Raw genomic sequence first — 13,287 nt, 5'->3', positions numbered from 1 at the left:
TGGAACTCCTGCCATTTATCAAACCAACTAGAAATTCTCTAAGTCATCTTGTATCCTCCTAGTTATTCAGCAATGACCCATTCCCATACAGCACAGCATCATCAGAAAACAGCTCTAAATTGCTGATCACCTTGTCTGTCTAATCATTTATGTATGTAGAGAATAAGAGTGGCCTTATCACACTTTCCTGGGGCACTTCCGATAATACTCCTGTTTCTGATGAATACTTGTCATCAAGGACATCATACTGGATTCTATTATTGAAGAAGCCTTGGTACCACTCACAACACATCTGCGAACCTAATGCTTGGACCTTCATCAACAGTCTGTAGTGGGGCACTGTGCCAAATGTTTCCTAGAAAGCTAGGAATGTGCAGTCAGCCTGTTGCCTTTTGTCTATGGCCCACTGGATATCATGTGAGAAAAGGGCAAACTGAGTTTCACATAAATGATGCTTCATAAACCTATGTTGATTTGTGGGTAGAAGCTTTTTGTTATAACCTTTAATCACTAATAAATTGCGTGGATATACAAACGTGGAAACAATAGCTGGTTACATGCTACCAATTCCGTATTGGTCATTCTACTGCCATGCCGTGACATGTGGCCGGCGCCGTTCGTAGCTAGGTGGCGCTCCCGCGCTCAGCCGCGTTGCGGAGTGCCTCTATTGATGTTTGTGCGTACTGACGTGGCGGCACTATTAAATGTCGTGGCACTGTCACAACACTTTTTCCCCCTTGAAAAAAAAAAAAAAAAAACACTCACTTCCTGGAAGACACGGACAGCGCGGAGACATCCATGGCCTCTTGGGAGGCCTGTGAAGAGAACTGAGGGCCATTGTCTGTGACAATTGTGGATGGAAGACCTTCTAGCACAAAGATTTTGGACAAAGCCAGCATCGTCGCCGCAGTGGTGGGCGACGGATATCGAATAACAAACGGAAACTTTGAGAAGGCGTCAATCAACAGCAGCCAATAAGTGCTGAGGAAGGGGCCAGCAAAGTCAGCGTGCACCCGTTCCCATGGCTGCGCCGGGTCAGGCCATGGAGAGGGCATTGTATGGGGTGCAGCCAGTTGTTGAGCACACTGACCACAAGCAGCCACCATGTGGGCAATGTCCGAATCAATACCAGGCCAATAAACGTGCCTGCGGGCCAGGGACTTAGTCCGAGAAATCCCCCAATGGCCTTCATGCAACAGTTTGAGAACATCTTTGCAAAGAGAGGCTGGCACCACGACCTGTGGAGATGCGCCATCCTTGGCCAGAAGAACAACACCATCACGAACAGACAGACGAAGGCGCAAGGCATGGTAGTTGTGAAGGGGATCCGATGCCCGGCCCTTGGTCCTGTCCGGCTAACCCCGTTGAATAAAACCGATCACCTGACACAGGACCGGGTCCCACGCAGTAGCCGACATGACCTGCGAACCTCTAAGTGGAAAACCCTCGACCGCACGACGTTCTGCCTCATCAATGTGGAAACAGAGTAGTTCATCTCGATCAAAAACTGGGTCGGGGCCCATTGGCAAATGCGACAACACGTCAGCGTTGGCGTGCTGGGCCGTGGGGCGATAGTGAATCTCATAGTGAAAACAAGACAAGTATAAGGCCCAATGTTGCAGGCGGTGAGCTGCCTTATCCGGAAGCGACGCCGATGGGCTGAACAGAGAGACCAGCGGCTTGTGGTCGGTGATGAGGTGAAACTTAGAACCATACAAAAAAATGCTGAACTTTTTTAGAGCATAAATGATAGCGAGCGCCTCCTTTTCGATTTGAGAATAATGCCGTTGCGCATCGTTGAGGGTCTTGGAAGCATAGGTGATTGGTTGTTCTGACCCATCCTCATACCGATGGGCGAGAACAGCCCCTAAGCCATACTGGGACATGTCAGTCGCCAGAACCAAGTGCTGACCCGGACGGAATGTGGCAAGACAAGGTGCCGACTGCAAATGAACCTTCAGGCGGACAAAAGCCTGCTCACACTCGTCAGACCAACAGAAAGGAGCGTTTTTGCGTAACAGCTGATGCAGAGGATGAGCTACTGCCGCCACGGATGGAATGAATTTGTGATAATAAGCAATCTTGCCTAGAAGAGCCTGAAGTTCTTTTACCATAGATGGCCGGGGTAGAGCGGTAATGGCTGCAACATGCTGACACAGAGGACGTATACCCTCACGGGACAAGTGGAAACCAAGATACACGATGGAGGGTTGGAAGAACTGTGACTTGTCCAGATTGCACTTCAACCCAGCCAAATGCAGAACCCGAAACAGTGAACGCAAATTGCGAAGGTGCTCCTCAGTGCAGGCCCCTGTGACAACAATGTCATCCAGATAGTTTATGCAGCCGGGAACGGAAGCCGTGAGCTGTTCCAAAAACCGCTGAAAAATGGCCGGTGCGCTAGCGACGCCAAACGGTAACTGCTGGTACTGATACAACCCACAATGAGTGTTGATGACGAGAAATTTCTTAGAAGTTGCATCCAACGGCAACTGATGGTACGCCTCCGATAAGTCAAGTTTGGAAAAGAACTGGCCCCCAGCGAGCTTGGTAAATAACTCCTCAGGACGGGGGAGAGGATAAGTGTCAATGAGGCTCTGAGCGTTGACAGTGGCTTTAAAATCACCACACAATCGCAGACTCCTGTTTGGTTTAGAAACCACCACGATTGGCGATGCCCATTCGCTGGAGGTAACAGGAAGGAGAATCCCTGAAGCTGTTAACCTGTCTATCTCAGCCTTGACAGGTGCACGCAACGCCACCAGAATAGGGCGTGCCCGGAAAAACTTAGGGTGAGCTGTAGGTTTAAGAGTAATGTGGGCTTCAAAATCCTTGTCACGACCCAGACCAGCAGAGAACATGGACGAGAATTCAGAACACAATCCATCCAGCTGTTGATACAGAATATCCTCAGATATGAGGTGCCCATCATCATCAATGGAGAACCCGAACAACTGGAAAGCATCATAACCGAACAGGTTTTCAGTGCCCGCATGATCCACCACATAAAACGTGAGGGGCCTAACAACAGACTTGTAGGCAGTGGAAGCATCAAACTGGCCAACGATAGGAATTTTCTGTTTATTATAAGTTCTCAGATTTCGCGTAACTGGAGACAAGGGAGGGGAGCCCAACTCCAAATACGTGCGAGAATTAATGAGAGTTACTGCAGAGCCAGTGTCCACTTGCATGCGAATGGGTTATTCCAGAACATGAACAGTAACAAACAACTTATTTGTTTGAGAAAGCACACAGTTAACATCCATGTCCGATGCCTCGTCCGCGTCGACAGGAACTTTAGGGGACTGACACACAGAAGCAATGTGGCCTTTTTTCCTACATGAATTACACGTGGCCCAATGTTTCGGACACGCGGCCCTGTCATGCTGTACGAAACAATGTGGACAAGAAGGAAGTGCGGAACGAACCTGCTTCTGTGGTTGCTGTTTTTGCTGCGAGCGTGGCTGCCCAACGCGACATTGTTGACGCGAGCGAACCGCCGCCACATTGTAGATCCCCTGGGAGACAGGCAAATTGTCCATGTCGAAAGTGGTCTGTATAGTGCCTACATCACACCACGCATCTATTTGTGCACCAGCAGCGTGAGACACTTCAAAAGATTGAGCGATGCTTAGAACTTCCGACAACGACGGGTTTAGCAGTTGTAAGGCACATTGCCGAACTTCTTTATCAGGAGCAAGCTGTAGAATAGCATCCCTAACCACTGAATCAGCATAAGACTCATGATGAGTGTCCGTGACAAACTGACATTTCCTACTCAGACCGTGTAGTTCCGCCGCCCAAGCCCGGTAAGATTGATGGGGCTGTTTACGACACCGGTAGAATGCCACGCGGGCGGCAACGACGTGGGCGTTTTTTCGGTAATAGTTAGACAATAAGTCACACATTTCTTGGAAGGACAGAGAGGCAGGTTCCCACAGTGGGGCTAACTGAGATAGCAGCTGATAGATCCATGGGGAAATCCAAGGTAGAAATAACGACTTACACATAGGAGCGTCAACAATGCTGAAAGCCAAGAAGTGTTGCTGCAAACGCTTCTCATAATCCTCCCAGTCTTCAGCGGACTCGTCGTAAGGAGGGAACGGTGGTGGAGAAGAGGAAGACAGACGATGAGTAAGCGACGTCGACAATGCCTGACTAGCAGCTGTCAGCTGTGTTTGTTGTTCAATGAGTGCTTGCATAAGCTGTTCCATGTCTGCCCCAAAATGAACACACAAATCCACAACACAGGAACAAAAATATCCGACCTCATCGCCAAAAAGTGTTATAACCTTTAATCACCAATAAATTGCGTGGATATACAAACGTAGAAACAATAGCTGGTTACATGCTACCAATTCCGTATCGGTCATTCTACTGCCATGCCGTGACATGCGGCCGGCACCGTTCGTAGCTAGGTGGTGCTCCCGTGCTCAGCCGAGTTGCGGAGCGCCTCTATCGCCGTTTGTGCGTACTGACGTGGTGGCACTATTAAATGTCGTGGCACTGTCACAACACTTTTATGTCTCAAGCAAATTTACTACCTCTGAAATGAGAATGTATTAAAGATTTCTGCAGCAAACCAATGTTAAGGGCATTAGTCCATAATATGTGAGTTAATTTTCTTACCGGCACTTTTTTCTAGTCACTAGGTTCTTTATGGTGGGTGAAAGATTTGCAATAACTGAAAACTATGTAATGGGCCAATGCTCCAGAGCACACCCTGTGGACTTGGTGACACATTTGTTTTCAATTCTTTCAGTTGCTTTTCTATGCCAGGGATGCTTATTTCTATGTCCTCCATGCAGGAGTCCGTGTGACAGTCAAATGACGGTATGTTTGTCTGAACTTCTGCATGAAATTTAAAACTTCAGTTATCTTTTTGCCATCTTCTACTGCCACCTCATACTGGAAAAGAAATGTCTGGATAGAAGTTTCTGCTCTGCTTAGTGATTTCATGTATGACCAGAATTTTGTCAGGTTCCCACCAAGAACTTTTGCTAGGGTATGACGGTGGAAGTTGTACCCTTTGCACATCGACCTTCTTCTGGATGGACAAATTTGCACTAACTTCTTCCTATTGACAATTGCATGTTGTTCTTTGTAATGAGAAGACAACAATATCTAATTCTTCAGCATTTTATAAATTTTATTATTAAACCAGAATGTGTCTTTTCCATCCTTAACTTGGCATATACATCTCCAGGCTGCGATATACAATTGCTTTAAACCTTGCCTGTAATTCTTCTGCATCCATCATGTTGGATCTAAATGATGTCCACTTATTGTCTAAGTGAGATGCTAACAACTTCTCATCTGCTTTTTGCTAGCATAAATACTCTTCTAGCCTTCTTCAGGAATTTATTAACTTTAGTTACCATTGTCACTATTGTGACATCATGATCACTAAGCACTGTCTCTACACTGACACTGTCAGTAAGGTCTGGCCTGTTTGTAGCTAGAAGAACTTAAATATTTCCATTGTGTGTGGGTTGTTTAATTAGTTCTTCAAGTCAGTTTTTGGAAAAATTATTCAAAAGTACTTTACAAAGTTGTCTGTCCATAACTCCTTCACCAAATCCTTAGATGTCCCAGTCTATACTCGCAATCATTTTGCTTGAGGCGGAGAGTCATTATGGAGGCTGGCTGCCTGGCCTTGCCCATTCACTTTTTGGGTGGACAGGTGACCACTTATGAGTAGAGTCTGGCAGGCATACAGGGGGAGGGGTTTACTGGCTATTTAGAGCTCCAATGATAGGCGCGTTAAGGAGTCTCTTAGGGAAATAGCATTGAGGGCTGGAAAGAAATCAAATTTACACCTGATTTGTCTGCCAGGAAGGCCTCATCAAAGATGAGGTGATGGCCCTAGGCCCTGCCTGCAGCCCTCAAGTGTACAGGTGCTGTAGTCAGCAAGTTGTTTTTATAGTGGCATTTGTGGTGTCTGTCATTTGGGTTCTTAAGACAGCCTCTGTTTCTATGGTCATATGGTGGAAACAGTGAAGACTAATGGCCTTGCTCACTGGGTGCAAGCAGAGCTCACAATTTTCAGCATTATCCTCAGAGTTGAACAGGATCCTTTGACCTGGAGCTGAGTGGAGGGTCTCAGCCACATTCTTTGTTGATTCTGTGATGCTCATGGCTGCAGATTTCTGGGCCTGCATTATGGGGTGGAGAATTGTGAGATTCCTCTTGATAGGTCAGATTTGCACTAAACAAAGGAAGCAGTAACTCAGTGCCAGAGTACTAGTGGAGTGAACATGAGGCTTTTTAGGTTAGGTGGTAGTTTGAGGTCCTCTTACGAGCACTTGCCAGTTGATACACAGACTGCTAAATCAGTTATTCCATGCAAAGTAAACATACATTGACTGTCAAAATTTTAACAGCAAATTGTCAAAGTATTCATAACTAAGTTCCTGAACTTATTGCCCTCCAGAAAAGTTGTCATGCTCAAATTATTCTCAGAACCAAGACCTGGACTGAACCTGAAAAAGAAACCTCTAAAATGTTTAGCAAGGCATGGGATGTATATTGAAAAGACAGATTAGGTGCCAAGACAGGGGGATTGTTCTCTTCTGTCAATAAAAATATTGTGACTATTGAGTTTGAAATTGAGTGTGACTGTGAGGTTTTCTGAACATTAATAGCAGACTTAGATGAACTCAAGTTAATTAGCAGATGCTTTTATCAGCCACCCAATTCTGCCACAACCATTGTAGATTCATTCAAAGAAAGTCCACACTCACCATTACAGAAGTACCCTGATAATTTAACATTAGTTGGAGGTGACTTTAATGTACTGAGAGGTATTAAAATAGCAATATCTCTGTCACTGTTTGTAAAAATAAAGTCTGGTATCAGCTAGCACTTGTGGTGATGTGAGATCTAGTAGCTAGACTGATTGTGTTAAAGTCATTTCTTGACAAACATTTGGAAAACTACCGCTTACTGTTACCATCATGTGGATAACTGTGCAACTAATCATTGTTCATGACGTTTCATATTTAACAGTTAAAAATATGATGTAGGGAAGTGATTTACATTAAAAATAGTTTCCAGTCATCTCAGAATGGATAAATACAAGTCCTGGTTTTCAAAGGTATCTTTTGCCATTCTTGATGTAAATAGTGACAAGTTCAGGTAACGATGATGGAAGCAGATAGCGATCATGTGCCCTTCTTTCCAAAAGAGACCAGAAAGGCTCAATAATATTGGCATGTGGTGAGAATAGTAGGCAACGGCCTTGCCGCAGTGGATACACCGGTACCTGTGAGATCATCGAAGTTAAGTGTTGTCGGGCATGGTCGGCACTTGGATGGGTGACCATCCAGGCCGCCATACGCTGTTGCCATTTTTCAGGGTGCACTCAGCCTCATGATGCCAATTGAGGAACTACTCGACTGAATAGTAGTGGCTTTGGTCAAGAATACCATCATAACGACTGATAGTGCGGTGTCCTGACCCCACGCCCCTCCTATCCGCATCCTCCTCTAAGGATGACATGGCGGTCGGATGGTCCCGATGGGTCACTTGTGGCCTTTAGATGGAGTGGAGTGGTGAGAATAGTGGCCAAGAGAGATGCGACAATTCATCCTTGTGCTCACAGAACCAACCCGCATAAAGAGAGCTGTGTGAAAAAGGGCTCTGTCATCTTGGAACACAGGATCATTATTGAAGCACAAACACTATACAATGTGATGGACCTGACCAGTCAAAAAGGTCACATAATCCTTGGCAGTAATGATGCCGTGCAAGATAGCCATGCAGTCTGTGGAATACTACAATATTACTGCTCAGTCCTCACTGGACCCTCACCATGTTTCACTCTTGGGACAATAACTCAGCTAGAATTGGAAACAGTGTGAAACCAAATGACATCCTGCCATTGCTTATCAGTTTAGGTTTTATGGCTTTGGCACCATATTTTCCTAATTTTTTCACTGATGCAGCTAAACCTGCAGTTCTCTTCATTTGGTGCTGACAGTGTTTATGAGCACAACACTCAGTTATGCAGTGGTGATGTCTGCAGCTGTCATCCTCTTATTTTTCGTCATAATCCTCTTCAATGACCGTACAACACACTCACCCAACACATACTTTCATCTGCATTGTGTCTTAGTGGATTATATTTATGCTTTCCCTGAATGCAGTATAAATCTTCAGTACAATGTCTCTTGAAACACCAAAAACTTTGGCTACTTTGATTACTGAAACACTCACCATATGGTCATCAACAATTTGCCAATATTGAAATGCACTGAGCTCTGACAGAATGCTCTCACAGCTACATCAAACATCTTTCTGACCATGACAGACACATGCAGCATATTGAGACATAACAGAGACACCATTTGTCATCAGACACAACAGTGCAACCTAGAGGCTTGGCTAGCAGCTGCATATATGTTGAAACATGCATTTCTCATGGTGTTTCCATATTTTTGTCCCTCTCCTGTATAATCAGCAGTGATGGATGGCTTATCTGATGAACTTTTATCAGACAGTGACTGTGTTAATTCTTTTTGAAGTGATGGATGTTGTTTATTTTGGACTAGTCTCATGTCATGCACTTTATGTTTAACCATCTTGGTTTATTTATTTTATTTAACGTATGGCATCTACAGGGTAAAATTGCACACATACTATTAATTAACATAATAAATGAGTTACAAACATATTATTAAATGATTGACTGCAAACAACAATATGCAAAAGATTAGGGAGACAGTCACTGCAGCAGTTACAAGTCCACATCTAAGCATGTCACCCACTGAACAGCACGTGGAGTAGCATTCATGATATCCCACCATTCCTCTTCAAACCTCCTTGTAGGACATTCAAAGATCAGGTGAGGGATTGTTTGTTCTTCTGCACCACAGTCACATCGTGGGTCATCAGTGAATTTCCATTTGTGGAGAGTGGCCTTACACCTGCTGTGGTTAGTCCTCACATGATTAAGTCTGCACCAAGTTCTTCTGGGCATTTGCATTCCTTCCACTGGTATTGTAGGATCAAAATCAGTGATGAGAGGATGATGATTATTCAGTGTTTACATAATCTATAGCCACTGTGTTATGCTAATGTCATGTCTAAGATATACTGTCTCTGCACATAGTGACTATTTTCTTAATCCTATGCCTGTGTATAGTGAAGTGGAGGGGTGTAGGTACCACCTGCATAAAAATGTATGATGTGAAATTTTATCCAGTCAGCTAATTTTTGTGGTGGTAACAAATATGGAAAAAAGCCATGTTACTTGGAAATTTGTGTCTTGAACATCATTTTCATAGTTCCTGGAAATAAATTAACAGATATTCTATGTGGCTTTGATCATCAAGATTGACAATGCAGGTAGGTACCATTACAATGCACATCCATCTACAAAATGGTAGTGGAACTGATCCACAAAACTAACATCAAATATCATTGGCATCCATTTGTTGTAGAATCTTAGAACAAATTCTGAGCTCAAAAATAATGAAGTATGTCAAACATTATGACCTCCTCCATGCAAACCAGTATGGATTCCTGAACAGACGCAACATTAAATGCGTCTTCTGTCACCATCTATTGAGAGACTAAGGAACATGTGGGGCCTAGTCAAAGGAGATCTTGGCTTCTGGGGTTAATGGTTTTAAAGGACTCTGTGTTAGTGTAGAATGTTTATGTATTGCTCATACATATCACACTAATCTGTATTATAAATACCATCATCATACACACCTAGACCAGCAAGATAAATCTACAGTAACAGAGCTTTTCTTATTGCATGACAGTCCATGCTTATGAGAAGACATAATATTGTCAGTTTCATTCATCTGGGAGTGGTTGATAAAGGAGCCAATACATATTCACGCAGCGGACAACCTCATCAGTAGAGTATCAGGATTCCACGTACGTACAGCCTGGTTCCCTGCACTTGCTGCCATTGAATATAGAGGAAAACAAGAATTTTCAGTGACAGCTCCACTGCAGTGTATTGGAGGATGCCACAGTGACAGTTGTTAGATGCATCAGGGACAGAGTGCACATACAGGAGAGCATGGCATGATTCACACCAGGGGCTCTAGAAACACTATCATCATCTTTCTTGACTCAACTCAATCACAAATGCATGACTCACAGATGGAGTCTCTGTAAGAATGCCATCACATGATGGACACCACTGGTTGCTACTTTCCAGCAGTAACCTGACAATGTCAAGCAACTGCCTGAGAGAAATATTGTGAAATTTACATGAGAGAGATTTGGCAGCAGAACCTAGAACCATGTATTCAATCAGAGACTGAACAGTAAAAATAATTACTTGATTTCACCTTGTTAACATACATAGAGAAGGCAGAGTGGCAGTCATCAGTATTTGTAATCTACAGAAAGCTTACAGCACTGTAACATTCTTTCCTATGACTCTTCACAGCAAGTAGTTGTGCTATTGTTTTCTCCTGTATTATCATACTTAGAGGACAGTTATACTATTCCTTTTAGGATTTTTACATTATATTTTTTTATGTTTGGATCTAATCTGAGACACATAGGCCTCAGCGATGTTTGATACATATTGATCAGAAAACATCGTCCGCCCCCGGTAGCTGAACGTTCAGTGTGATGGATTGTCAATCCTCTGACCCCGGATTCGATTGTAGCTGGGTCGGGGAATTTTTTCTGCCCAGGGACTGGGTATTGTGCTGTCCTCATCATCATCCTATCATCCTCATTGTCTGCAGGTCGCCAAAGTGGCGTCAAAATGAAAAGCCTGGCACCCTGCAAATGTTCTGCCTGACGGGGGACCCTAGCCACATGATTAAATAAATAAATAAATAAATAAAATCAGATAACATTATGTACCACTTGAAAAGCATATGTGATTTGTTTCCTTTTTTGGGGCCACTATTGTCAATGCACATATATGTATAATGAAGCTGAAAATAGATCATGCTCCATCTCATATCTTGAACAGAATAATGTGGTTTGTGTTCAATGATGAAACTGTTAATAAGTCTCAAAGAGTAATTCCAAGTTTAGACTGTGTATACGTATTAACTTTACTGCAAGAAGAGCTGTCAGCACAGGAAGTCACCAATAAAATTGGTCTACACAATAAAAGTGTTATTTGAGTATTCAGTCACTACTGTGACATTCAAAACACCGAATAGCCACCTCATAATTTGTTGACCATGGTCAAAAATACCAGCTGATGTATGCTATGTACTAATTATGACTCTTAGGTACCCTGGAGAGAATTCAACGGTTTGGCAGTAACTGTTAGGTCTGTGTCAACCCACACAGAATGGAACCATTTCTGCATCATAAATTGGGCTCCTACATATCCATTAGGAGGAACACCTGGAGTACAACCTAGATCAATAGCATTGGGCTGTCACCACTGATGAGTGCAGGATTTGTTGATGTTTGTCATACAAAAGGGTGGAGATGGCCAGATGCATACAGATATTGCAGACATGGAATCATACAAGTTCAGCAACTCTATGTTTCAGTAGTTTTTGAACCAATGTGATGTGCAGATTCAGACACCTCTTATCCCTGTTGAGAGTAATTTTAAGATTATACAGTATCAGGATTGGATCCTCCTATCTCTTGTCTGCTCCTACAGTCAAAATTTGGTGATGCATTCAGATTTCAAGATGATAATACATGAGAACTGTGCACCCACCTCATGTGCACATTTTTCCTGCATGCAGATATCAACCAAACTCAATGGCATGCAGTATCTGCTGACATGAATGTAGTTAAATATGTTGGACCAGTTGATACTTACAGTGAAGAGGAACTTACCTCACACACTGAATGACCTCAGGACGGCCATCATTGGATAACAGGACAGGCTTGAGTAACAACCTGTCAACAACTTTGTGGACACAAGACCCTGGAGGACCCACGCAGGTTAAAATGCTTAGTGGGTGGGAATGTAAAGCAACACATTTTGTTTTCATGGATGTGCAAATCTGTTCACTTTTGGAGAGGCTGCCTTTATTTTTATTATTGTTTGCGTTTTTTCATAACAAACAACCAAATTTGTATGAAAAACTCACATCTTTAAACCCAGAGATTCCATGACAATTGTTACAGGAAAGAGTGGTAGTTGTCTTTGACTATACTGGGACAAGAAAAACCTCAACTGCAGGGGGAAAAATCTGATTTGTGGTGTTTTGTTGTTTTACTTGATGACTGAAATGGTTACTGTTATAATCTTTGGATGCTTTTTAATGAAACTAATGCTAAACCTCATTTTGAGTAAATCTAAAACAAGAGCTTATCAATATCATGCAAGACATCACTAAACAAGATGGAAAATAAAAAAAATATATGCTAACAAGAAAAGAAAGGCAGTGCAATAAAGCATCAGGGGAAGACAAATACAAACCACTTTCAGTGGATACAGAGGAAATTCTTGTTTCCACAAAACTTCTGTCTACTCTCCATGGTCAGGTTTTTCCAATGAGCCAGCAGGTGCTATTTTTCCAGGCACAGAATTAGCAACTCTGCATGGGATGGGTGAGCAGAACTCATACCTTCAGCCATGGTGAATGGGAACTACAACCATTGCTGATGCTGACACTGAATACACATGGCAGCTTAAAGAATGCATTAGCTTATTTTTGAAATGTCATTGTGAGAAAATTATTTCAAAAGAAGTGGGATTATGAAGTTAAGAAGTTGTAGAACACTAGAAGCTGAAAGTAGCTTGCTACAAGCAATTTCCACCAGACAATGTCCTCAGAAGCTGAAAGCTTGTGCATGGTGCAATAAATAATATATTTGCAGAAAATTGTGATAATGTTTCCTACTTAACACTAATAATAAAAACCCTCATTTAATAAACAAAAGTAATTATAAGGGCAAATCAAATGAAAACAAGACAGCCAGGAAAAAAGTAAGTAAACTGTTTGTTATTTAAAAGTAATCTCACTGTGTGAGAAATGGTTGGTGTCTTCATGGAAAAATGTTTGTGGTTGCCTACAAAACCATAATTGTATCAGCTGCGCATCTCTTTATCTGAAGCAAATTGATGGCCATGAATATCTTTCTTCAGGGCTTCAAAAATATGGTAGTCACATGGGGGGGGGGGGGGGGGGGGACTGGGACTGTATGGAAGATGTGTAAGAGCTTCCCAGAAAAACTTCTGCAGTGCAGTCAAAAAAACCTTTGCAAAATGTGGGTGGGCATTATTCTGAAACAAAAGAATGTCATCTGCCAACATTCTTGGGCACTTGGACTTGATGGCACACTTCAGTTTTCACAAAGTGTCCATATACTGCCGTGTATTAACTG

At 43.0% G+C, this 13,287-nt stretch overlaps 1 pseudogene; it reads right to left on the bottom strand.

Annotated features, from left to right (window-relative positions):
- Positions 1–12,537, bottom strand: part of LOC124788466 — a 72,390-nt pseudogene extending 59,853 nt beyond the window's left edge.
- Between the last annotated feature and the right edge of the window lie 750 nt (positions 12,538–13,287).

This window comes from Schistocerca piceifrons, chromosome 3 (assembly GCF_021461385.2).
Source record: "Schistocerca piceifrons isolate TAMUIC-IGC-003096 chromosome 3, iqSchPice1.1, whole genome shotgun sequence".
NCBI classification, from domain to species: domain Eukaryota; kingdom Metazoa; phylum Arthropoda; class Insecta; order Orthoptera; family Acrididae; genus Schistocerca; species Schistocerca piceifrons.
Note: the sequence above shows the minus strand (reverse complement) of the source record. Positions and strands in the feature narration are given on the sequence as shown.